Source organism: Lampetra planeri, chromosome 38, assembly GCF_965212315.1.
Source record: "Lampetra planeri chromosome 38, kcLamPlan1.2.h2, whole genome shotgun sequence".
In the NCBI taxonomy this organism is placed as follows: Eukaryota; Metazoa; Chordata; class Hyperoartia; order Petromyzontiformes; family Petromyzontidae; genus Lampetra; species Lampetra planeri.
This window is the reverse complement of record NC_136144.1, coordinates 11,120,858-11,146,334: the sequence shown is the minus strand read 5'-3', so window position 1 is coordinate 11,146,334 and position 25,477 is coordinate 11,120,858. Positions and strand designations below refer to the sequence as shown.

At 57.9% G+C, this 25,477-nt stretch overlaps 1 long non-coding RNA gene across 1 annotated transcript in view; it reads right to left on the bottom strand.

Annotated features, from left to right (window-relative positions):
• The window catches only part of LOC144731317 (uncharacterized), a 39,290-nt gene extending 14,919 nt beyond the window's left edge, over positions 1 to 24,371 (bottom strand). Inside the window, exons 1-3 of the long non-coding RNA XR_013587946.1 lie at positions 24,289 to 24,371; positions 14,047 to 14,141; positions 8,418 to 8,569 (exon numbers count right to left, since the gene is read on the bottom strand). This is a non-coding gene — a long non-coding RNA (uncharacterized LOC144731317). The remainder of the gene's footprint in view (positions 1 to 8,417; positions 8,570 to 14,046; positions 14,142 to 24,288) is intronic.
• Positions 24,372 to 25,477: the final 1,106 nt, after the last annotated feature.

Below are 25,477 nucleotides of genomic sequence, written 5' to 3'. Positions count from 1 at the left end.
GCTACAGGCCCCCGCACTCGCTTCATCCGGCACTCGTCACCACTTGGAGGTATTTCTGCGCTCAGGAGTTCGGATTGCAGCAGTCATGCAGAGGGGGGCGGGAGGGGAGGGGCCACGCAATGGTCCCCGTTGACAAGAGGGGACGGGCTGGAAGCGTGAATGGCCCCGGGGACAATGGGCACCCCACGCTTGGGTTCGCTGCTCGTCAAAAACAAAAAACCGGACCGGCGGAATCTGGAGAAGTGCCACGCGAGACGTGTAACCGAGTCGCGTGCGGCAGGCCTCGCCCACGCAGAGCCGGCGAAGGTCACAACCCATGCAGTGGCCTCGGCGGCGCGGCCGTGGTCGTGCCGACGGCGGCGGCGGTGTTGGTGGGGAGGAGCGGTGGTGTTGGTGGGGAGGAGCGGTGGTGTTGGTGGTGAGGAGCGGTGGTGTTGGTGGTGAGGAGCGGTGGTGTTGGTGGTGAGGAGCGGTGGTGTTGGTGGTGAGGAGTGGTGGTGTTGGTGGTGAGGAGTGGTGGTGTTGGTGGTGAGGAGCGGTGGTGTTGGTGGTGAGGAGCGGGGGTGTTGGTGGTGAGGAGCGGTGGTGTAGCGGTGAGGAACGGTGGTGTTGGTGGTGAGGAGCGGTGGTGTTGGTGATGAGGAGCGGTGGTGTTGGTGGTGAGGAGTGGTGGTGTTGGTGGTGAGGAGCGGTGGTGTTGGTGGTGAGGAGCGGGGGTGTTGGTGGTGAGGAGCGGTGGTGTAGCGGTGAGGAACGGTGGTGTTGGTGGTGAGGAGCGGTGGTGTTGGTGGGGAGGAGCGGTGGTGTTGGTGGTGAGGAGCGGTGGTGTTGGTGGGGAGGAGCGGTGGTGTTGGTGGTGAGGAGCGGTGGTGTAGCGGTGAGGAACGGTGGTGTTGGTGGTGAGGAGCGGTGGTGTTGGTGGTGAGGAGCGGGGGTGTTGGTGGTGAGGAGCGGTGGTGTTGGTGGTGAGGAGCGGTGGTGTTGGTGGTGAGGAGCGGGGGTGTTGGTGGTGAGGAGCGGTGGTGTAGCGGTGAGGAACGGTGGTGTTGGTGGTGAGGAGCGGTGGTGTTGGTGGTGAGGAGCGGGGGTGTTGGTGGTGAGGAGCGGTGGTGTTGGTGGTGAGGAGCGGTGGTGTTGGTGGTGAGGAGCGGGGGTGTTGGTGGTGAGGAACGGTGGTGTTGGTGGTGAGGAGCGGTGGTGTTGGTGGGTGAGGAGCGGGGGGTGTTGGTGGTGAGGAGCGGTGGTGTAGCGGTGAGGAACGGTGGTGTTGGTGGTGAGGAGCGGTGGTGTAGCGGTGAGCACCGCGCTACGAACCCGGCGACCCAAGTTTGATTCCCGCTCACGGCCAACACCCAGTGACGAGTATCTAAACTTTGTCCTGGGCCTCCCCTAGGTCGACTCAGTCTCAAATAAGTAGCTGGTGCGGTGTGTAAACATCGCCACTAGGGAGACAAAGGCGGCCGGGCGTGGTGTTGTCCACCCACCCCCTCGTGTGCCGTGCCGGCCTTCGTAGGTGCTCGCTAACAGCACTTGCCCCAGCAGTCTGTTACAGGCTACACGGGGGATCTTTGTCTTTGGGGGTGAGATTTGAGAAAGCTGAAACTGGAGCGCGCTGACCGCTGCGGTCGGAGAGACGAGTTCATGACCACAGACGCCGGGCGGGGTTGGGCAAGAGAGAGCGAGAGAGACGGCGGCGGTGCTGACGCGGCCCAGGGCTCGTAGCTGGAAGTGGTCGACGGCGTGAAAGGCGGCGAGGCAGCGCGGGGTGACGCGGGCGGTGTTGACCGTAAACAAAACAATACACGCGGGGGGCGTTTCTAGATTCCGCGTGCTGCGAGCACGGTGCACGTGTGTCACGGCGGACAAAGTGACGCCATGCCACTCGGAGGAAGCTGCAGGAAGACATCAGGCAACTGGACATACAGACCAGGTTTGTTCGTATCTCTGAAAGTGCCTAAGTCGAGTGTCCGTAAGTAGAGGAGTCTCTGTCCAACAACGAAGCGATAAACTACAGCCACGTGCATCAAAGCACCACAGCGCAGATCACCTTCCTGCATCTTTCCTCGCACTGTTCTGCTCCACTTTGGAATTCCCTGCCATCATTTATTTCCCCAAGACTTTAACAACCCCCTCTCGATTCAATCAACACGCTACGTGCCCTTACCCAAGCCCAGCAGCGAGGACGAATGCGCAGAAGAGCTGAACAAGCGAATGCGCTCCACGCTCGGGTATGGGCAGGATCATGAGTCTTATCCAAAGCTGCTCAAACTGCCTACACGACTTAAATCTTTAATTGTCATCACGGTTTGCATAATACGGTGAAACTGCTCTCTTATCTTCATTATTATTTGTGACCTACCAATGTCTGCAGCTAGGATCAATCGATGACGATCCTATTACCTGCAGATATTTAACAGATGAGATGCGTTGCACCGTTAATTCCTCCTGTTTGATAATACTTCTCTTGTCCGTATGCATCTGTGCAGGTAGGTTTTTGTCTGCGGTTAAGCCGTAGTCCCCACATACCGCTCGTATCAATGTGGATAAGAGGCGCGGCCACCCACTACTCTGTAGAGTAACATTGGTATAAACGCTTGTTACAATATGAACAGCGCATTGAAAACGCGTACGTTTACAAAGTGTTTTCACAAATACACACTGAGAAACATGATGATCGACAGAGGAGTGTAAATTATTTTTTCGATAGTGTATTTAAATAGAGGTACTGCAGGTAAGTATTCTTGGGTTTTTTCGTTAAAGTCACGTAGGTAAAAAATAAAAATAAAATAAAAATCACGACGTTTCAGGTAAGTAGTTTTAAAGGCATAGTTTAACAAGACAATACTTGCCACCATCGTTCAAACCCATTGGTGAAAAAGAGCAAAGTTTTTGTTGACATTATAATATATCATGTTAATGCGAGAGCCGGGGGCTTATGGGACCCCGGGGTCCCGCCATGAGGTTCAGTTGAAGGTTTTGCACCTTTGCGACTGTGGAATTTCCACCCCATGGTACAGGATTGCCAACAACGAGAGCTCGTTAGGGTGCCAAGGCACAGTCTGACGTGATGGAAAAAGTCCACGTAAGTCAGATCACGTTTAGCGTGGGGTTTTTGAGTATGTATTTTTCGTCGGACCACAAGCCGAGAAGTTTATTTATTTCTCATTTTGTTCTTTGTACCAGGGCAAGGGCCCGCTGAGCTGCATAGCTCTTTCCCAGAAGCGACCTGGCTATCACAAGCGATGACCCAACGAAGACGTCGCGTATCGTCACGTGAACAGGCGTGGCAGCCAAACACTCTGAACGCGGAGGGTAAAAACCGGAGGTCCTGGATAACACTCCACGCGACCATGGGGAGAGCGAGAGACACTCAAACTCGAAATATACAGCAGCAAGCGTCAGGGTCGGGATCGAGCCCACGACTTCCTGCGAACCAGGCGAGGTAGTTAACATCTCCTAGCCACTGTGATGATCTCGAGAGAGAGAGAGACACGCAAACTCCAAATATACAACAGACGTCAGGGTCGGGATCGAACTCACGACTTCCTGCGAACCAGGCGAGGTAGTCAACATCTCCTAGCCACCGTGAAGATGATGAGAGAAACACGCAAACTCCAAATATACAGCAGTCGTCAGTGTCGGCGAGGTAGTCAACATCTCCGAGCCACCGTGATGATGATGATGAGAGTAAGAGAACTGGCAAACTCTAAATATACAGCAGGTGTCATCAGGGTCAGGACTGAACGCACGACCTCCTGTGTACCAGGCGAGGTAGTCAACATCTCCTAGCCACCGTGATGATGATGAGAGAAACACGCAAACTCCAAATATACACATCGCCTGGGGGCCACCGTGGCGCCCATGTTCCAAATGTGGTGCACGAGTCGAGATGAGGCGGGAGAGAGAGAAAGAGTGAGCGAGAGAGTGACCGAGAGAGTGGGAGAGACGATCGCTGAATCCAAACAAAATTAATATTCGTGGTAACGGAGTCGCCCGCGGGCGAGGGGAATGCTTCCACGGGGGGGGGCAGGTCTGGGCACCTGCCTGGGCCTGGCGGCACGGCACGCGCGACCGGTTCGGGGAGCCGGTGGGGGCCCCGCGATGGGAGCGAGCGCGGAGCGAGTCGGGGGGAGGGGGAGTGCAGGGGGGGAGAGTGCATGGGGGGGGGGAGTACAGGGGGGGGAGTGCAGGGGGGGGGAATGCAGGGGGGGGGGACGCAGATCCTCACCCAACCCCCCCACGCCTGAGACCTTGATGGCCTCTCTCTTGAGAGAGGCTGCTCTCAGTGCGGGACGCAGGGCTCGTGCGGCATGGAGACCGTGCAGATGATACAAAACACACTCGTGCAACACGTGCCGCATTAACACTCGACACACACAACATGAAACACGTGCCTCACTCACACTGGACACACACACAACATGAAACATGTGCCTCACTCACACTGTACACACACACAGCGTGCAACACGTGCCTCACTCACACTGGACACACAGCGTGCAACACGTGCCGTAATAACACTGGACACACACACAACATGAAGCACGTGCCGCACTAACGCTGCGCTGAGTGCACGTGCTATCATCTCTGTATGGTGTCGTATGTCTTTGTGTTTCTATACGGAGGGCGGCAGCGTAGCGGTTTGCGGCAACATCGCGCTACGAACCCGGCGACCCAAGTTCAACTCCAGGCCACGGGTAACAGCATAGCGAGTGATGTCAGGGATTCCTCCAGGTCAATTCAGCCTTCCGACAGGCTCCCTGGAGCAGGGTGTGAACATGGTGTGAACATGGGTGTGAACATGGGGTGAACATGGTGTGGACATGGGGTGAACATGGTGTAGACATGGTGTGGACATGGGGTGAACATGGTGTGAACATGGTGTGAACATGGGGTGAACATGGTGTAGACATGGTGTGGACATGGGGTGAACATGGGTGTGAACATGGTGTGAACATGGTGTGAACATGGGGTGAACATGGTGTAGACATGGTGTGGACATGGGGTGAACATGGGTGTGAACATGGTGTGGACATGGTGTGGACATGGTGTGGACATGGGGTGAAGATGGTGTGAACATGGTGTGAACATGGGGTGAACATGGGGTGAGCAGGGTGTGAACATGGGGTGAACATGGTGTGAACAGGGTGTGGACATGGTGTGGACATGGTGTGAACATGGTGTGAACATGGTGTGAACATGGGGTGAACATGGTGTGAACATGGTGTGAACATGGGGTGAAATGGGTGAGGGCCAGAGCATCCCTCGTGCGCCGCATTCGCCTTCACAGGTGCTGCTACTCGCCAACAGCACTTGCAACCAACAACAGTCTGTTATGGATACAGGGGGAAGGGGGGTAGGGGGGGCTCTCTTTGTCTTTGCTTGTAGTGCGTGGCGTGTGAGTGTAAAAGCGCTCTCGCTGCCGCTGTTGTCCCTGTGAGTGTGGGTTTACAGTAAATTGTTGTCCCTGTGAGTGTGGGTTTACAGTAAATTGTTGTCCCTGCGAGTGTGGGTTTACGGTAGGCAAACAAACGCTGTTGTTGTTGTTTTTTGTATGATCATTGTTAAAAAGAACGCATTCCTGCACCACCACCACCAGCAACGCCAATTAGCCCAGATAAAAACGGCCGAGACCTACGGCCAAGACCGGGCAAGGGTTTACCACCACTCATTGCATTGGCGCAGACATTGTTCCTCGGGCGTGTTTATTGCCTCGATTCCGAATTTCACGCGGCTGAGTAGCTCATCGGTTGCGCGTGCGTTGCGGGTGCGTTCGTTTGCTGACGCCGGTATGTTCTGTGAGCACGTAGCTGCTCCACGAGCAGTACTGTCTGTACACACACACGACATAAACATAATGACATGCCCTTTGTGACGCCACACAGATAAAGATCCCCCCCCCCGTATAGCCTTTACAGACCGTTGGGGCAAGTGCTGTTAGCGAGCAGCACCTATAAAAGCCGAAATGCCACACGAGCGGGTGTGGTGGCCAGCACCACGCCCGGCCACCTTTGTCTCCCTAGTGGGAATGTTAACACACCGCACCAGATATTAATATAAGGCTGATACGACCTACGGTAAGCCCAGGACCGGTTCAGATAATTGTCACTGATGTTGGCCGTGAGCTTTAGGCAACATGAAAGTGTGGAAGGCTCGCAAGCAGGCGGTCACGGGGACAGACCCAGGTGCCATGGGTTGACCGATTGAGATGATTGGCAGATGCACCACCTGCACTCCCGATACTGTGCCAACTCGCTGCGTTTAATCCGCCCGGCGCTCTGTCATTGTTGTGAGTGCCGCTCCCCCCTCCTACTCCTCCTCTGCCCTTCGTTGTTGCTGGAGGGCGCAACTCCTCGAAACTGCCCAGTCGCGTTCCTTCTCGTACACAAACATCCCTACACACACACAGCCCTACGAACAAAAAGCCCTGCGCTCACAGGCCAATGGCAACCCTGCACAGGTCGAACGCACACGCAGAGGCGTGACGTGACAGGTCGCCTTTGCATTCCACGCGCGCAAAGACGCAACAGACAGGCAGCGGAGCGCAACAACCACGCCATGCAACCCACGCCACGCGACCCACGCCACGTAATTGCGCCACACAACCACGCCACGCAACCCGTGCCACGCAATTGCGCCACACAACCACGCCACGCAACCCGTGCCACGCAATTGCGCCACGCGACCCGCGCCACACTCCCGTCACCACCCCCCCCCCCCCACTCCTCTCCCGGGTGCTCACAGCTGCAGCCACCGCGCTCCGTCCCGTCTCGGGACGACGCTTGCCGAGCCCCCCCCCCCACGGCCCCCCCCCCACGGCCCCCCCACCCACGCGACTTTGTGGTAGTCAACGGGCCTCTGTGGCAGTCTGTGGGTCTCCGTGTGAGTCTATGGATCTCCCACGCCAGTCTGTGGGTCTCCGTGTGAGTCTATGGATCTCCCATGCAGTCTGTGGGTCTCCGTGTGAGTCTATGGATCTCCCATGCAGTCTGTGGGTCTCCGTGTGAGTCTATGGATCTCCCACGCCAGTCTGTGGGTCTCCGTGTGAGTCTATGGATCTCCCACGCCAGTCTGTGGGTCTCCGTGTGAGTCTATGGATCTCCCATGCAGTCTGTGGGTCTCCGTGTGAGTCTATGGATCTCCCATGCAGTCTGTGGGTCTCCGTGTGAGTCTATAGATCTCCCATGCAGTCTGTGCGTCTCCGTGTGAGTCTATGGATCTCCCATGCAGTCTGTGGGTCTCCGTGTGAGTCTATGGATCTCCCACGCCAGTCTGTGGGTCTCCGTGTGAGTCTATGGATCTCCCATGCAGTCTGTGGGTCTCCGTGTGAGTCTATGGATCTCCCATGCAGTCTGTGGGTCTCCGTGTGAGTCTATGGATCTCCCATGCAGTCTGTGCGTCTCCGTGTGAGTCTATGGATCTCCCATGCAGTCTGTGGGTCTCCGTGTGAGTCTATGGATCTCCCATGCAGTCTGTGGGTCTCTGTGTGAGTCTATGGATCTCCCATGTAGTCTGTGGGTCTCTGTGTGAGTCTATGGATCTCCCATGTAGTCTGTGGGTCTCCGTGTGAGTCTATGGATCTCCCACGCCAGTCTGTGGGTCTCTGTGTGAGTCTATGGATCTCCCATGTAGTCTGTGGGTCTCCGTGTGAGTCTATGGATCTCCCATGTAGTCTGTGGGTCTCTGTGTGAGTCTATGGATCTCCCATGCAGTCTGTGGGTCTCCGTGTGAGTCTATGGATCTCCCACGCCAGTCTGTGGGTCTCTGTGTGAGTCTATGGATCTCCCATGTAGTCTGTGGGTCTCCGTGTGAGTCTATGGATCTCCCATGCAGTCTGTGGGTCTCCGTGTGAGTCTATGGATCTCCCACGCCAGTCTGTGGGTCTCCGTGTGAGTCTATGGATCTCCCACGCCAGTCTGTGGGTCTCTGTGTGAGTCTATGGATCTCCCATGTAGTCTGTGGGTCTCCGTGTGAGTCTATGGATCTCCCATGTAGTCTGTGGGTCTCTGTGTGAGTCTATGGATCTCCCATGCAGTCTGTGGGTCTCCGTGTGAGTCTATGGATCTCCCACGCCAGTCTGTGGGTCTCTGTGTGAGTCTATGGATCTCCCATGTAGTCTGTGGGTCTCCGTGTGAGTCTATGGATCTCCCATGCAGTCTGTGGGTCTCCGTGTGAGTCTATGGATCTCCCATGCAGTCTGTGGGTCTCCGTGTGAGTCTATGGATCTGTGCGTCTCCGCGTGAACTGGTGTCCAGTGCGAGCGATGATCTCGAGAGTAGGGCACGAGAGGTGTGCACGATCAGCTGAGCTCTGAAGCAAGAGGCTGGATTCACAATTCGGGGGTGGACTGACAGCCGACACTCGATTCGCATCCAGGCGAGAGTTCGTGAGCGAGTGAGAGAGGGAAACGAAATCACCTGTTGATCCGGAGAGTCAGGACTCCGCCGCACGTCTTGATTTTGTTTTGCGCCTCGGTGTGGGTCAGCTCTGCGGCGTCCGCCCCGCAGATGGAGACGATGGCGTCCCCAGGGCACAGGCCGGCCTGGCTTGCTCGACCGCCCGGGGTCACCTGGGGTCAGGGCGGGCGGCACGATCAACTCCCGGCCGCCCACAATCACCACCGCCCTCTCGCTCACTCACCCACTAACCCACTCACGCACCCACTAACCTACTCGCTCATCCACTCACCCACAGTCACCAAACTCGCTCACTCACCCACCCACGAACCCACTCACTCACCCACTAACCCACTCACTCACCCACTAACCCACTCGCTCATCCACTCACCCACCGACTCACTCACTTACTAACCCGCTCACTCACCTACTCACTTATCCACCCACTGATCCATATACTCACTCACTTGCCCAACTCACTCACTGGCTCACCCAATTACTCGCCCACCCACCCACCCCTCTCCACCCCCTTCCACTGACCCTCTCGCCAAACTCACCAAACTCATCCCCTCACCCCTCACCGCCCCGAACCCACATGCGGCAACAGCAAAACAGCTGCCTGCCCTCGCGTCAGCGGCCCGGTATTATAAATTATGCAACGCAGACACGCATGCATAATGCACAGGAACAGAACGCGCACGCTCAGAAAGAAAACACGAGCTCCCCCAGGGTGCCCACCGTCTACTCGTGCTCCAGCACACACACACACACGCAGACACACACACACACGCAGACACACACACACGCAGACACACACACACACTCACACACAGGCACACAGACACACTCACACAACAGATACACTCACACACTCACACACACAGACACACTCACACACAGACACACTCACACACAGACACACTCACACACGGACACACTCACACGCAGATACACTCACACACAGACACACACTCACACACAATCACACACAGACACACTTACACACAGAGACACTCACACACAGACACACTCACACGCAGACACACTCACACACAGACACACTCACACACAGACACACACACACTCACACACAGACACACACACACAGACACACACACACACTCACACACAGATACACTCATACACATACACACTCACACACAGACACACACACACTCACACACAGACACACTCACACACAGACACACTCACACACAGACACACTCACACACAGACACACTCACACGCATACTCGCAACACACAACAGGCGCCATTCACCACCACAACCAAAGTGACAATAGCTGCTTTGCCGGTTGGATTCTCCGCTTCGGTTTGTAGAGAAACAACGCTGTGTGTACCAACGCCAAGACAAAAACACACCGTAAACACGCACTCAAAACGACCACACGTATCCATACACACACACAAACACACCACACAAACACACCACACAAACACACCACACAAAGATCCCCCGTATAGCTTTAACAGACTGTTGGGGCAAGTGCTTTTGACGAGCACGGATGAAGGCCGGCACGGCACACGAGGGGGTGGGTGGCCAACACCACGCCCAGCCGCCTTTGTTTCCCCAGTGGCGATGCTTACACACCGCACCAGGTACTCATTTGAGGCTGAGTCGACCTAGGGGAGGCCCAGGACCTTTTCAGATAATCGTAACCGGCGTTGGTGGCCGTGAGCGGGAATCGAACTCAGGTCGCCGGGTTTGTAGCGCAGCGCAGCACTAACCGCTGCACCACCGCTCCCCATCACTCACACACCCACACACCCACACACACACACCCACACACACCCACACCCACACACACCCACACACACCCACAAACACCCACACACACCTACACACACCCACACACACACACGTGGACACACAGACCCACACACACACACCCACACACACACACGTGGACACACTACTCGCGTACGTATACAGAACCAACCGTGTGCGTTAAAAAAAAAACCTAAATAAAACGTGGACACTCCGGGTCCAGGTGGCTCAAGCAGCGGCACAGAGAGCTGCTGGCAATCATCGGAGGGTCACGGAAGTTCAAATCCTGGTTGGGGGTTGACTCAGCCCCATCATCCCATCGAGGGGGGGGGGGTCAACAAGATGAGTGCCACTTCTTTTTGTGTGCGTGCGGAATTGAGCGGGGACAGTCGTGGTCACATGGATGGACCCGGCCCCCGCCAGAGGAATGGGTAATTTCCACAGCCGGCTCAGGGGGCTGTGAAGGGGAAGTGAGCGCTGCCTCGATGCTCACTTGAGTCGGAAATTTGCTTCTTTTGACACAGAAACCACACGGGGCTCACGCGAAGTATATCAGGTGCCGCGGTGGCGAGGAGATGTTCACTACCTCGCCTGGTATACAGGAGGTCGTGGCTTCCATTCCGACCCTGACGCCTGTTGTGTATTTGGAGTTTGCGTGTCTCTCTATCTCATCATCACGGTGGCTAGGAGATGTTCACTACCTCGCCTGGTATACAGGAGGTCGTGGCTTCTATTCCGACCCTGACGATACCTGCTGTATATTTGGAGTTTGCGTGTCTCTCTCTCATCATCATCACGGTGGCTATAAGATGTTCACTACCTCGCCTGGTATACAGGAGGTCGTGGTTTACATTCCGACCCTGACACCTGCTGTGTATTTGGAGTTTGCGTGTCTCTCTCTCCCCGCGGTCGCGTGGATTTTCTCCGGGTCCTCCGGTTTTTCCCCCTCTGCATTTAGAATCAACATCACCACGCGTTTAGAGTCTTTGGCTGCTATAAATGTCCACGTGATGATGATGATGACGACGATGAGCCACTTTCGTTGAGCTCTCATTTGTGATGGCCCCGTTGCTTCTGACAAAAACTCCCACGTAGCTCAGTGGGGCCTTACCTGCTAAAATACCACAATAATTATAATAACTTCGAGTTTATATTTACCCGGGACAACTGGAGACTTGGAAAAGGGCAACAACCACACGCACCGATGGAAACTGCTCGTTCAACTCGTGTGTGTGCGTGTGTGCAAGCTCGCTCAACTCGTGTGTGTGCGTGTGTGCAAGCTCGCTCAACTCGTGTGTGTGCGTGTGTGTGCAAGCTCGCTCAACTCGTGTGTGTGCAAGCGAGCGAACTCAACACTTGCACGCGTTACGCGGCGAACACAACAACAGGCGCCATTCACGGCTGAGCGGTGACCTCAGTGGGCGCCTGGACGGGGCCGCGCGTCACGCGAAGGAACGCGGCGGCGACGTCGTGGGGAGAAGGGAAGGCGCGGGGTGACAGGCCGTGGTGACACGCACACACACACGCACACACGCACAGACACACACGCACAGACACGCACGTACACATGCACAGACACGCACACACAGACACACACGCACGCACACACACGCACGCACAGACACGCACACACGCACACACACAGACACGCACACACAGACACGCACACACAGACACGCACACACACACGCACACACACACGCACACACGCACAGACACACACGCACACAACTAGACCCCACAACAAGCGCCATTCACCGTCTGGGCGGCGGTGACGTCACATCGGCATCGAGCTGCCAGGCTGAGTGCACTGTGCAGTCGCTCGCGGGTTCTCACTTAACGCGTGACACACACGCACAGTGACACACGCACACACAGTGACACGCACACACACACAGTGACACACACACAGAGACACACACACACAGTGACACACACACACACAGACACGCACACACACACAGACACGCACACACACATAGACATGCACTCACACACAGACACGCACTCACACACACTCGCACACACACACTCGCACACACACGCACTGACACGCACTCGCACGCACACACCCACACGCTCTCACTGCACAAGTGTATGTTATTGTATATGCCGTGTGGAAATGCAGAGCACATCCAACAATTGAAGCTGCACGCCACGAACAGCACGAGAAACGTCGTGAGGGATTCAAAGGGTGTAACACCGTTTCGTTAAGTGAGCAAGGTTGTGGTTGTTGTTATTGTTTTAAGAGCTTGGGGGAAGAGAGACGACGATGATGATGATGGTGGTGGGATGAGGGAAATCAAAAGTGGAGCAGTGGGAGGGAAGTAGCAGAAAGAGAGTTGTTGTGACCTGCAGTGTGATGAGTGGGTGAGTTGTTGTGAGCTGCAGTGTGATGAGTGGGTGAGTGAGTTGTTGTGACCTGCAGTGTGGTGAGTGGGTGAGTGAGTTGTTGTGACCTGCAGTGTGATGAGTGGGTGAGTGAGTTGTTGTGACCTGCAGTGTGGTGAGTGGGTGAGTGTTGTTGTGACCTGCAGTGTGATGAGTGGGTGAGTGAGTTGTTGTGGCCTGCAGTGTGATGAGTGGGTGAGTGAGTTGTTGTGGCCTGCAGTGTGATGAGTGGGTGAGTGAGTTGTTGTGACCTGCAGTGTGGTGAGTGGGTGAGTGAGTTGTTGTGGCCTGCAGTGTGATGAGTGGGTGAGTGAGTTGTTGTGACCTGCAGTGTGATGAGTGGGTGAGTGAGTTGTTGTGACCTGCAGTGTGATGAGTGGGTGAGTGAGTTGTTGTGACCTGCAGTGTGGTGAGTGGGTGAGTGTGTTGTTGTGACCTGCAGTGTGGTGAGTGGGTGAGTGAGTTGTTGAGACCTGCAGTGTGGTGAGTGGGTGAGTGAGTTGTTGTGACCTGCAGTGTGGTGAGTGGGTGAGTGAGTTGTTGTGACCTGCAGTGTGGTGAGTGAGTGTGTTGTTGTGACCTGCAGTGGGGTGGTTGAGCACAGTGTGGTGGGTGACACGAGAGGGTCAGTGTCTGGTGGACCGAGTGCCGTGCACGGGGACAGCGACCGTGGCCACGGCAGTAGCTACAGACGATTACCAAGGAGGCGACAGTCCGAGCGTGAACTCGCTCCGTGTGGCACGGACGTCCCCAGCACGGAGTCCGTGCGTGCGGGGGGAGGTGATTTGGGGGTGAGAGCTGGGCAAGGAAGGGTCGCCGTGGGTTGGGCAGAGCTGGGAAGGATTGACGTGGGAGGTGAGCCCTTGGAGGAGACCTTGGCAGGAGGATCTTGATTTGAAGATGGCAGGAGAGTTTGGAGGAATTGCTGGAGGGAGACCTGAGAGGCAGCCTAGTAGGATAATACCTGAGGATACAGAGCTGAGGGGGGGGTCTCCACTGTGACACTACAATGGGGGTCTCCACTGTGACACTACAATCGCTGCCTCGGTGACAATGTCCGTACCGGTTCAGATAAGCGTCACCGGTGTTGGCTCCCCACACACACAGAGACACAGAGACCCGTGCTGTCATAACATGGATGAAATGTGTAATCTTGCTGAAGTAGCTGTAGACGTGGGTTGAAGTGATTGGGTCATTGTGTTTCATGAGCGGAGCGTCAGGCGGCTTAAACACGTCAAGTTGGCACGGTAGGGGGCACGGTAGGGGGCACGGGTGTTGCATCAGCCAGTCGTCTCAGTCAGTCAATCGATGGCACCTGGGTCTGTCCCGTGACCTCCTGCCAACGGGCGTTTGACACTCCACGTGGCCTTAACGTGCACTTGGCCTGGCACAAGCGCCGTGGTGACGCCGCCACCACCGAGTTGCGAATGGCGACCGTGGCGGTGGTTGTGGTGGTGTAACGAGGGCGGTACCTGTGTGATGAGGAGAGGCCTGCTGACATCACGACCCCCGGCCAGACGGAACCCCCAGGGAGCGCCCCCCCTCGACGCACACCTCCATGGACATGCTACGTGCAAAAACACACGCAAAGACAAAGATCCCCCATGTAGCCTTAAGAGAGTGTTGGGGCAAATGCTGTTAGCGAGCACCTATGAAGGCCGACATGGCACACGAGGGGGTGGGGTGTGCCAACACCACGCCCGACCGCCTTTGTCTCCCCAGTGGCGATGTTTACTACACACTGCACCAGGTATACATTTGAGGTTGAATCGACCTAGGGGAGGCCCAGGACCGATTCAGATATTCGTCACCGGTGTTGGTTGTTGCGAGCTCGAATTGAACTTGGCTCGCCGGGTTCATAGCGCAGCGTGGTGAACCGCTACAAAGACAAAGATCACCCGTGTAGCCTGTAACAGACCGTTGGGGGCAAGTGCCGTTAGCAAGCAGCACCTATGAAGGCCGGGCGCGGCAAACAAGGGGGTGGGTGGCCATCACCGACGCGCTGGCCACTGACACACACGCACACACACACACGCACGCACACACGCACACACGCACACACACACACACGCGCGCACACACACGCGCACACACACACACGCGCACACACACACACGCACACACACACACGCGCACACACATGCACACACACACACGCGCACACACACACACACGCGCACACACACACACACGCGCACACACGCACACAAACACACACGCGCACACACACGCGCACACACACGCGCACACACGCGCACACACACACGCGCGGCGCACAACGCAATCGACCGTCGGAGGCCCGAGGTGGCCTTGCAGAGGGGCGCTCCGGCGTCACGGGCCGCGATAGACGCGGGCGTCTGCGCCCGTGGCTGCAAGAAACAAGCGGCGCTGTGTGAACCACCACGGCGGCGGCGGGCGGCGGCGTTCGACGCGCACGCCGGGTGCCCAGACGAAGGCCGCGAGCACAGCGACCCCCCCCCTCCAACCCTCTGGTGCCAGTGACGGCGCCGAAACATAACGCGCCGTGGCCATGGACGTCGCGATGGCGAGCACCTTCTCTTGTCGCCGGGGCGGACAGGCAACAATTGGGGATACAATTTGCAACAGCGACAGCCGTGACCTTTGCTACGTGCGGGGTTCCACGTGCTCACGGACGTGCGTGGGAGAGACGAGCGCAGGTTTTTTCGATGTTTAAGAGGGGGGGAGCGGGGGGGTCGCTTCGCAAGTTTTGTCTCTTTGTTTTAATTCACGAATAAAAAAAAACCTCGCCGCTTCCCTTCCAGATACAGTTAGAAGCTTGGCCCCGGTTTCCGTCGGGCATTGGGGGGTCACGTTCCGGATTCCGCGCTCCCCGACCCCAACTCCCCGACCCCAACTCCCCGACCCCAACTCCCCGACCTGATCCCCAGCACGGGACGGCACCCTCCCGACTCAGCAGCCCCCCCCCCGGCCACCCCCCCCCCCCCCCCTTGGCCACCACCCCCCCCCCTTGCCCCCCCTGACGCGTCTGGTTGTTCTGCTGCGCTGCGTCACGGGCCCTCCGTAAAACGAGAATCCATCGAGTTTTGGTGATCCGTGTCTAATGCCTCACACTGCATCGCTGTGTGTAACACTGGGTAGCCTCCGTGGATTTTCATGAATTATTATTTACACATTTTTGGTGATCTGTCCCGAGCACCTACCACTCTGTACCGCTGCTGCGTGTAACACCGGGTAGCCTCCGTGGATTTTCGTACAATTTTAAATATATGTAAGTTTTTTCATTAAGTTTTTTCATGAAAGGCATATATATGTATTTTTTTTGGCAGAAGGACAACCTTTCGAGCGTGTTGGACTTGATCTCAACGAAGCTGTTTTTTTTCTCTCCCATGGACAACGATATCATCATTATTGTTGTAATAAATAAGAGAGTGTGTTTTGTTGTTGTTCTGAGCGAGGTTATTATTAGCAACAGCGCGGTCAAGGTATTAATAGATAAGAGAGTGTGTGTAAGGTGTGTGTAAGGTGTGTGTGAGGTGTGTGTAAGGTGTGTGTAAGGTGTGTGTAAGATGTGTGTAAGATGTGTGTAAGATGTGTGTGATGTTGTTGATCTGAGCAAGGTTATTATAATAAGAGCTTTGGAAAAGCGACCATGGGAGGGAGACGCAGTGCGAGGGAAGAAGCAGGCAGAGAGACATGTTGTGACATGCAGTGCTGTGGCCGAGTGGGTGGGTGAGTGAGTTGGTGGCTGAGTGAGTTGGTGGCTGAGTGAGTTAGTGGGTGGGTGAGTTAGTGGGTGGGTGAGTTAGTGGGTGGGTGAGTGAGTGGGTGGGTGAGTGGGTGAGTGAGTGGGTGAGTGGGTGATTGGGTGAGTGGGTGGGTGGGTGAGTTGGTGGCTGAGTGAGTTAGTGGGTGGGTGAGTTAGTGGGTGGGTGAGTGAGTGGGTGGGTGAGTGGGTGAGTGAGTTAGTGAGTGGGTGAGTTAGTGAGTGGGTGAGTGAGTGAGTGAGTGGGTGGTTGGGTGCGTCAGTGAGTGGGTGAATGAGTGGATGAGTGAGTGAGAGTGCTGTCCTGACCGGCAGTGTGATGGCGTGTGAACGCAGTGAGGATGAGACCAAGCGGTCTGGGAGTCCGAGTCCTCAACGCGAGCGGAGGCTACGAACGAGCGAAGTTCACGGGAGCAGCGACCATGGTTGTAGTGAGTGAAGAGTGAAGGAGGCGATTGGCTTCTGCCGAAGGAGCGACTTTAGTGAATCAGTGGAGTGCAGGAGCATCAATCACTCTGCAGCACAGAAGGAACGAAGGCGCTTCACCCCGGATGTCACACGGTGGGTTCCATTGAGAAGCACGTGGTTCTCACTAAGTTCGTACTGGCGGGACAGGGGGGGAAGGGGCATTGAGCCCTGGGTGTAAGAATCAATCATTTAGTATTTTATCCAAAGGTAACCTGTCGGGACATTTAGACTAACGAGTGCAGCAACGACAACTAAGCAAGACTAAAGGGGCAGTAAAAAACTAAATAACGAGACATAAAAAAAACACCCCACGAACAATCCTTTAATCAAATTGCAACTTGAAATCGCAATGATTTATGGAATCACTGGGGGGGGGGGGTGGTAGAGGGGGGTGGTAGAGGGGGGGGGTAGAGGGGGGGGGTGGTAGAGGGGGGGTGGTAGAGGGGGGGTGGTAGAGGGGGGGGGGTAGAGGGGGGGGTGGTAGAGGGGGGGTGGTAGAGGGGGGGGGGGGGGTGGTAGAGGGCGGGGGTGGTAGAGGGGGGTGGTAGAGGGGGGGGTAGAGGGGGGGGTGGTAGGGGGGGTGGTAGAGGGGGGGTGGTAGAAGGGGGGGGTAGAGGGGGGGTGGTAGAGGGGGGGGTGGTAGAGGGGGGGTGGTAGAGGGGGGGTGGTAGAGGGGGGGGTGGTTGAGGGGGGGGTAGAGGGGGGGTGGTAGAGGTGGGGGTGGTAGAGGGGGGGTGGTAGAGGGGGGGTGGTAGAGGGGGTGGGGTGGTAGAGGGGGGGTGGTAGAGGGGGGGTGGTAGAGGGGGGGGTGGTAGAGGGGGGGGTGGTAGAGGGGGGGGTGGTAGAGGGGGGGTGGTAGAGGGGGGGGTGGTAGAGGGGGGTGGTAGAGGGGGGGTGGTAGAGGGGGGGGTGGTAGAGGGGGGGGTGGTAGAGGGGGGGGTGGTAGAGGGGGGGGGGTGGTAGAGGGGGGGTGGTAGAGGGGGGGTGGTAGAGGGGGGGTGGTAGAGGGGGGGGTGGTAGAGGGGGGGTGGTAGAGGGGGGGTGGTAGAGGGGGGGGTGGTAGAGGGGGGGGGTGGTAGAGGGGGGGGTGGTAGAGGGGGGGTGATAGAGGGGGGGGTGGTAGAGGGGGGGGGTGGGTAGAGGGGGGGTGGTAGAGGGGGGGTGGTAGAGGGGGGGTGGTAGAGGGGGGGGGTGGTAGAGGGGGGGTGAATCACAGGACGCCGCGAGCACTGCGGTAATTCGCTGCTCCATCGGCGGCGTGATCCGCGCCGGCCGGCATCGCGCGCCGCATCCAAGGCCGGGGCAGGTGATTTCCCCCCTCCCCCCTCTGATAAATATTTTGAACGCAGGCAAATGGCCCTTGGATTTAGGGACAATGATAATGATGATGGCGAAGTTAGCCGGGAGAGCAAATCAATCTCCAGGCCGCCTGCGAGGTCGCGGGGTTCGGGGGGGGGGTCACACGGCGCGACCCCTGCGAGGTCGCGGGGGCCGCGGGGGGGTCACACGGCGCGACCCTCGCGTCACGCACGCGGACGGCCGGCGCCCGTCGTGTGTCCGCTGAAATGTTTGTTATTTTGTGTTTGTGTCCCTGCCACGCTGTGGCCGCTGCTCGCTTGTGCTGCCCCGACAGGGGAGTGTACGAGCACAACACACCGCGGACTCGGGGTGGGGTCGGGTGGGGCGGTGGTGGGGGTGGTGGTGGTGGTGGGGGTGGTGGTGGGGGTGGTGGTGGTGGGGGTGGCGGTGGTGGTGGTGGTGGGGGTGGTGGTGGTGGTGGGGGTGGTGGTGGTGGTGGCGGTGGCGGCGGTGGTGGTGGTGGCGGTGGTGGTGGGGGTGGTGGTGGTGGTGGTGGTGGGGGTGGTGGTGGGGGTGGTGGTGGGGGTGGGGGTTTACTGCAGATGCCATCTGGCCAGGTGTGACGAGGGCCGGCCTGGGAAGCTGCCCTTGAGCGGTGGCTTTGGGGAAGCAACGCGAGAGGATTATTACGCTTCGGTTTTGGATCCTTGACCAATGGACTTCACCAACAGCGACCCTCCACGCCGGCGCTCCCTGACCGTCGTGAATGCGCGCGCCACCCCGCACCAATAGTACCAGTTATTATTATTTAAACCACGGACGAAGATCGCCTGCAACCAGTTCCCGGGGAAACGGCGGCAGGCGCCACGGCGGTGCCGGTCGCGAACCAACGGATACGGACGCCTCGCGGGCTCCCCCCTCGCACCACGCGACGATCGCGGCTCCTCCGGTCAGCGGCGCATCCCCCAACGGCCCCCCCGAGTTAGAGGTCACGGAGTTCAAATCCTGTTTGGGGGGGGGGGGGCCTTGTTTCAGCCCACAATCCCTCAATAAAATTCGTACCACTTTGTGAGTTGTCCAAAGGGGGGAAGCCCTCGTGACTACGCCACTGGATCGTGGAATTCTGTGCGGCAAGCGGGAGAGAAGGGCACGCCGCTGGCCGATGATCATGTCACTCGGCGGTCGCCACCCTGATGCTCACGGGAACCGACGCCCCACACCGACATCTCCGGCGCCACGGCACCCAGAAGGTGCACAACGGGTGCACAACGGGTTCCGGCGACGCGCATCGCCGTGGGGAGAAGCGAAACTCAAGTTGAGGTGGGGGGGTGAAGGTGAAGAGTGGACGCGAGGAAAGGGGGAGAGGGGGAGAGAGGCCCCGGGGGAGTGCTCGTGAGTGGAGAGCGAGAGGGAGGGAGGGAGAGCGAGAGGAGTGCAGCCAGGGAGGAGGAGGCCACTTCGCTCTCCCGCAGGTGAACGTCAAACCGCCCGCCGGCAGGCGGGGGTGGCAGAGGGCGAGAGGTGACCACCCCCACCACCAATACCCCCACCACCCACCACCCCCACCACCTCCACCACCCCCACCACCACCCCCACCACCAACACCCCCACCACCACCACCCCATCCGCCCGCTGTATACTCAACACGCGCATTCTGTTGACATCGGACGACGCGCGGCGCACACACACAGACACACACACACACAGACACACACACAGACACACACACACACAGACACACACAGACACACACAGACACACACACACAGACACACACACAGACACACACAGACACACACACACAGACACACACACAGACACACACACAAACAGACACACACACAAACACACACACACACACAGACACACACACAGACACACAGACACACACACAGACACACACACAGTACACACACACACAGGCACACACACACACACAGACACACACACAGACACACAGACACACACAGATGTCCCCGCACTCGCGGTCACCTTCCGCGGGGTTGAGGACGCGACAGACGGCGCGGCGGCGACCTTTGCCTGCCGCACCGCCCCAGTCAGGCCCCCCCTGAGCCCTGCGCCCTGAGCCCCGCGCCCTGAGCCCCGCGCCCTGAGCCCCGCGCCCTGAGCCCCGCGCCCTGAGCCCCGCGCCCTGAGCCCCGCGCCCTGAGCCCCGCGCCCTGAGCCCCGCGCCCTGAGCCCCGCGCCCTGAGCCCCGCGCCCTGAGCCCCGCGCCCTGAGCCCCGCGCCCTGAGCCCCGCGCCCTGAGCCCCGCGCCCTGAGCCCCGCGCCCTGAGCCCCGCGCCCTGAGCCCCGCGCCCTGAGCCCCGCGCCCTGAGCCCCGCGCCCTGAGCCCCGCGCCCTGAGCCCCGCGCCCTGAGCCCCGCGCCCTGAGCCCCGCGCCCTGAGCCCCGCGCCCTGAGCCCCGCGCCCTGAGCCCCGCGCCCTGAGCCCCGCGCCCTGAGCCCCGCGCCCTGAGCCCCGCGCCCTGAGCCCCGCGCCCTGAGCCCCGCGCCCTGAGCCCCGCGCCCTGAGCCCCGCGCCCTGAGCCCCGCGCCCTGAGCCCCGCGCCCTGAGCCCCGCGCCCTGAGCCCCGCGCCCTGAGCCCCGAGCGCTGCGCCCCGCGCCCTGAGCCCCGAGCGCTGCGCCCCGAGCGCTGCGCCCCGCGCCCTGAGCCCCGAGCGCTGCGCCCCGAGCGCTGCGCCCCGAGCGCTGCGCCCCGAGCGCTGCGCCCCGAGCGCTGCGCCCCGAGCGCTGCGCCCCGAGCGCTGCGCCCCGAGCGCTGCGCCCCGAGCGCTGCGCCCCGAGCGCTGCGCCCCGAGCGCACCTGCGCCCCGAGCGCACCCACACCCCGAGTCCCGGCACCCACACCCCGAGTCCCGGCACCCACACCCCGAGTCCCGGCTTCCACACCCCGAGTCCCGGCACCCACCAGACGTGACCCCCCCCCTCCCCGAATGCGAGCCTCAAGAATAACGCCACACAATCCCTCAATACAAGACTCGACTCAAGAGCCCCAAATCATGATCCGACTCCTGCCTCCCCCATCTGCCGATCTCAACCATGGAGGCAACATTACCTCTAACCCCCCCCCAGCATCAAAGCAAACACGAACTCCAGTAGCCTCCTCCACAGAGGCCGATCTTGACACCGCTGGTACCAGTCATCGGCAAGTCCACTCAGCCCCACGGCCTCCTGTACCACATCACTCTATCTCTTCTCTAGCCCGTGCCGCGCCTGTTTAGCCCCCTCGATCCGGCCGAACAAAAGCTGTTTAGGCATGCGGTGGCTGGGCATGCGGGCTACATGACCCAGCCAGCGCAGCCTTGCCTGCCGGAGGAGCTCACCGATGGGACTTTGTCCAGAACTTTCAAGGATTTGTGAGCTCCTCACACAGTCCAGCCTGCAGGTTAAACCCAGGATGGATCGTAGGCAGGACAACCTAAATGTTTCTAACCGGCGAAGATGTTCACCCACACTTATCCACTCTCTCACCCACACCCGCTCTCACACCCACACGCGCTATCACCCTCACTCACTCTTCTACCCCCATACCCTCAGCGACAACAACAACAACAGCGGGTGATAGTAGCAGCAGCAGCAGTACTAACACGCTAGTATTTGTTTAACAATCTCGACTTGACTGATAAAAGCCCGGAATTTCAAAACCGGTTGAGAGTTTGCGAACGCAATCCTCGTGAATGTACCACGTGATGTTGTGCAAGCTCCTGTGCCACTCCACTGCTGGATGATGGGGGGGGGGGGGGGTATTTGACCATACTTCCCCTCGGTATGTAACGTGTGTGTGTAAAAGACACACACCGACTAAAATAGAACGACAATAACTGAGCGGACAGAACACCCCCTTTGTACATCTGTACCTCCACATAAAACATTATTTTTAACACATCCCATCAGTCCACGCGGCTTTCTGCACAGCGCCTAACTTCGGCAGAGTTGGTCCAACACACAGGCAAACCTCGCGACCGGCTTCGTCAGCCAAGCCAGTGAGTCTCGTCAACAGCGGCGTTCAGGCGTTGCGCTTAAACCTTCACGGACGGACACACACACACAGATCTCTCTCTCTCTCATCTAAGACGGAAAAGTTGCCGAGTATTTTTTGTAACACATCCCATCAGCCCACACGGCGTTCTGGGGAAGCGATTCGTTTGGGCAGCGTGAGGGTGAAAAATGTGGACAGGAAGAGTGTGGGGTGTGATCAGCGAGTTTTCACTGTCTGTGTGATCAGCGAGTTCTGACTTTCTGTGTGTGATCAGCGAGTTCTGACTTTCTGTGTGTGATCAGCGAGTTTGCACTGTCTGTGTGTGATCAGCGAGTTTTCACTGTCTGTGTGTGATCAGCGAGTTCTGACTTTGTGTGTGTGATCAGCGAGTTTTCACTTGCCGTGTGTGATCAGCGAGTTCTGACTTTCTGTGTGTGATCAGCGAGTTTTCACTCTCTGTGTGTGATCAGCGAGTTTTCACTTTCCGTGTGTGATCAGCGAGTTCTGACTTTCTGTGTGTGATCAGCGAGTTTTCACTCTCTGTGTGTGATCAGCGAGTTTTCACTTTCCGTGTGTGATCAGCAAGTTTTCACTCTCTGTGTGTGATCAGCGAGTTCTGACTTTCTGTGTGTGATCAGCGAGTTTTCACTTTCCGTGTGTGATCAGCGAGTTTTCACTGCCTGTGTGTGATCAGCGAGTTTTCACTGTCTGTGTGTGATCAGCGAGTTCTGACTTTCTGTGTGTGATCAGCGAGTTTTCACTTTCCGTGTGTGATCAGCGAGTTTTCACTTTCCGTGTGTGATCAGCGAGTTTTCACTGCCTGTGTGTGATCAGCGAGTTTTCACTGTCTGTGTGTGATCAGCGAGTTCTGACTTTCTGTGTGTGATCAGCGAGTTTTCACTTTCCGTGTGTGATCAGCGAGTTTTCACTTTCCCTGTGTGATCAGCGAGTTTTCACTGTCTGTGTGTGATCAGCGAGTTCTGACTTTCTGTGTGCGATCAGCGAGTTTTCACTTTTTGTGTGTGTAGTGTGTGCAGTGTGTACTCACAGTGTGTGTAGTGTGTACTCACAGTGTGTGTGTACTCACAGTGTGTGTACTCACAGTGTGTGTGTACTCACAGTGTGTGTACTCACAGTGTGTGTAATCACAGTGTGTGTACTCACAGTGTATGTGTACGCACTTATGCGTGTCGTGGTGCGTGTGCACCGTGTGTAGCGGCGTTGTGTCGTGTGGTGTAGAGCACAGTGCTGTGTGTGTGTGTGGTGCTGTCTGTGCGTGTGTGGTGCTGTGTGTATGTGTGTGGTGCTGTGTGTGGTGCTATGTGGTCCTGTGTGGTGCTGTGTGTGTGTGGTGCTGTGTGGTGCTGTGTGCGTGTGGTGCTGTGTGTGTGGTTCTGTGTGGTGTTGTGTATGTGTGTGGTGCTGTGTGTGTGGTGCTATGTGGTCCTGTGTGGTGCTGTGTGTGTGTGGTGCTGTGTGGTGCTGTGTGTGTGTGGTGCTGTGTGTGTGGGTCTGTGTGGTGTTGTGTATGTGTGTGGTGCTGTGTGTGTGGTGCTATGTGGTCCTGTGTGGTGCTGTGTGTGTGTGGTGCTGTGTGTGTGGTGCTGTGTGTGTGGTGTTGTGTGTGTGGTGTTGTGTGTGTGTGGTGTGTGTGTGGTGGTGTGTGTGTGGTGCTGTGTGTGTGGTGCTGTGTGTGTGGTGCTGTCTGTGTGGTGCTGTGTGTGTGGTGTGTGTGTGGTGCTGTGTGTGTGTGTTGTGCTGTGTGGCGTGTGGTGTAGAGCACAGTGCTGTGTGTGTGGTGCTGTGTGTTATGTTATGGTGCATCAGCCAGTCATCTCGGTCATCTCAGACAGTCGACCCGTGGCAACTGGGTCTGCCCCGTGACCTCGTTGCCAGCGGGCGTTCGACACTTCACGTGGCCTCAAGGTGCACATGGCTTGGCACAAGCGTCGTGGTGACGTCACCGCCACTTAGTAGCGAATGACGGTTGTTGTTGTTATGTTGTGTGTGCTGTGTGTGTGCTGCTGTGTGTGTGTTGTGTGTGTGCTGTGTTTGTGGTGTTGTGTGTGTGGTGTTGTGTGTGTGCTGCTGTGTGTGTGGTGTTGTGTGTGTGCTGTGTGTGTGGTGTTGTGTGTGTTGCTGTGTGTTGTTGTTGTGTGTGTGTTGTTGTCTGTGTTGTGTACCGCGTTGTGTTCTCACCTGCGTACGGCTCCGGGACGAAGTGAGAATGCCCCGCTTACCTGCAGCGCGCACCCAGACCACGCCCCCAGACACAAACCACGCCCCCACTCACGAACCACTACCCCCATAAACCACGCCCCCTTACAACCACGCCCACACTCATAAACCACGCCCCAACCACAAACCACGCCCCCACCCACTAACCACGCCTTCACACTAACCACGCCCCCACCCACTTAACCACCCACAACCCCGTCTCCCGACTAGCAAGGCCTACCCAACCCACTAACCACGCCCCCAAGCGAGCCACTTCCCGCCCACTAACCACGCCCCCAACCACTAACCACGCCCCCAACCACTAACAACGCCCCAAACACTAACCACGCCCCAATCACTAACCACGCCCTCAATCACTAGCCACGCCCTCAATCACTAACCACGCCCCCAATCACAAGCCACGCCCTCACACACACAACCCCTACCCATAAACGGTTTCAATATCCAGCGTCTCATCAGAGTGAGGGTCGGGAGGGCCCAGAGGGCCCATCCTGCTGGGCGCGTGCTGAGAGTCGCTGTTTGCGTGGCCCCCAGCAGCTGCTGCCGCGCTGTGCCCCACGCAGCTCGCAGAGCCTCCCGCCAACTCAGATCCGCCTCCCACAGCGGAGGGCCACCGTGAGCTGGGCCACGCGTGGCCCACCTGGCTCGTGGTCGCGCCCTGAGGCTCGCGTCACCCCCACCGTGACCCCACCGTGACCCCCACCATGACCCTCACTGTGACTTCGTGTTGTCACCGGGCTGCTGATCTGTGCTCGGGTACCACATTCCGGTATTGCTGCGTCGACCTTCATCACAGCAGACTGCGTCCTTTTAATAAGGGATCGCCTACCCTGTAGCCGTGCAAACAAAGCGACATTCCGTGACCTCTCTCTCTCTCTTTGCTCCGGAGAGGGGTCACTGGTTCAGGGTTTTAGTGACCCCGAGGCTGGGGTGTTAACCAATCTCACGGTGTGTGTGGAGGCCGACACGACAAGAGAAAACTAGTCACCAAGGAGCGCTACCCCAACACCACCGACACAGACCTACCCCTGCCAGGGACCGATGCTGTCATCTGATCACATCACCCACGAGCTCTCCCCCCGACCCTCCCCCCCTAAGAAATGTATTTAATTTACTAAACCAATTTGTAATTGGCTCGCAGCTGGGGCAG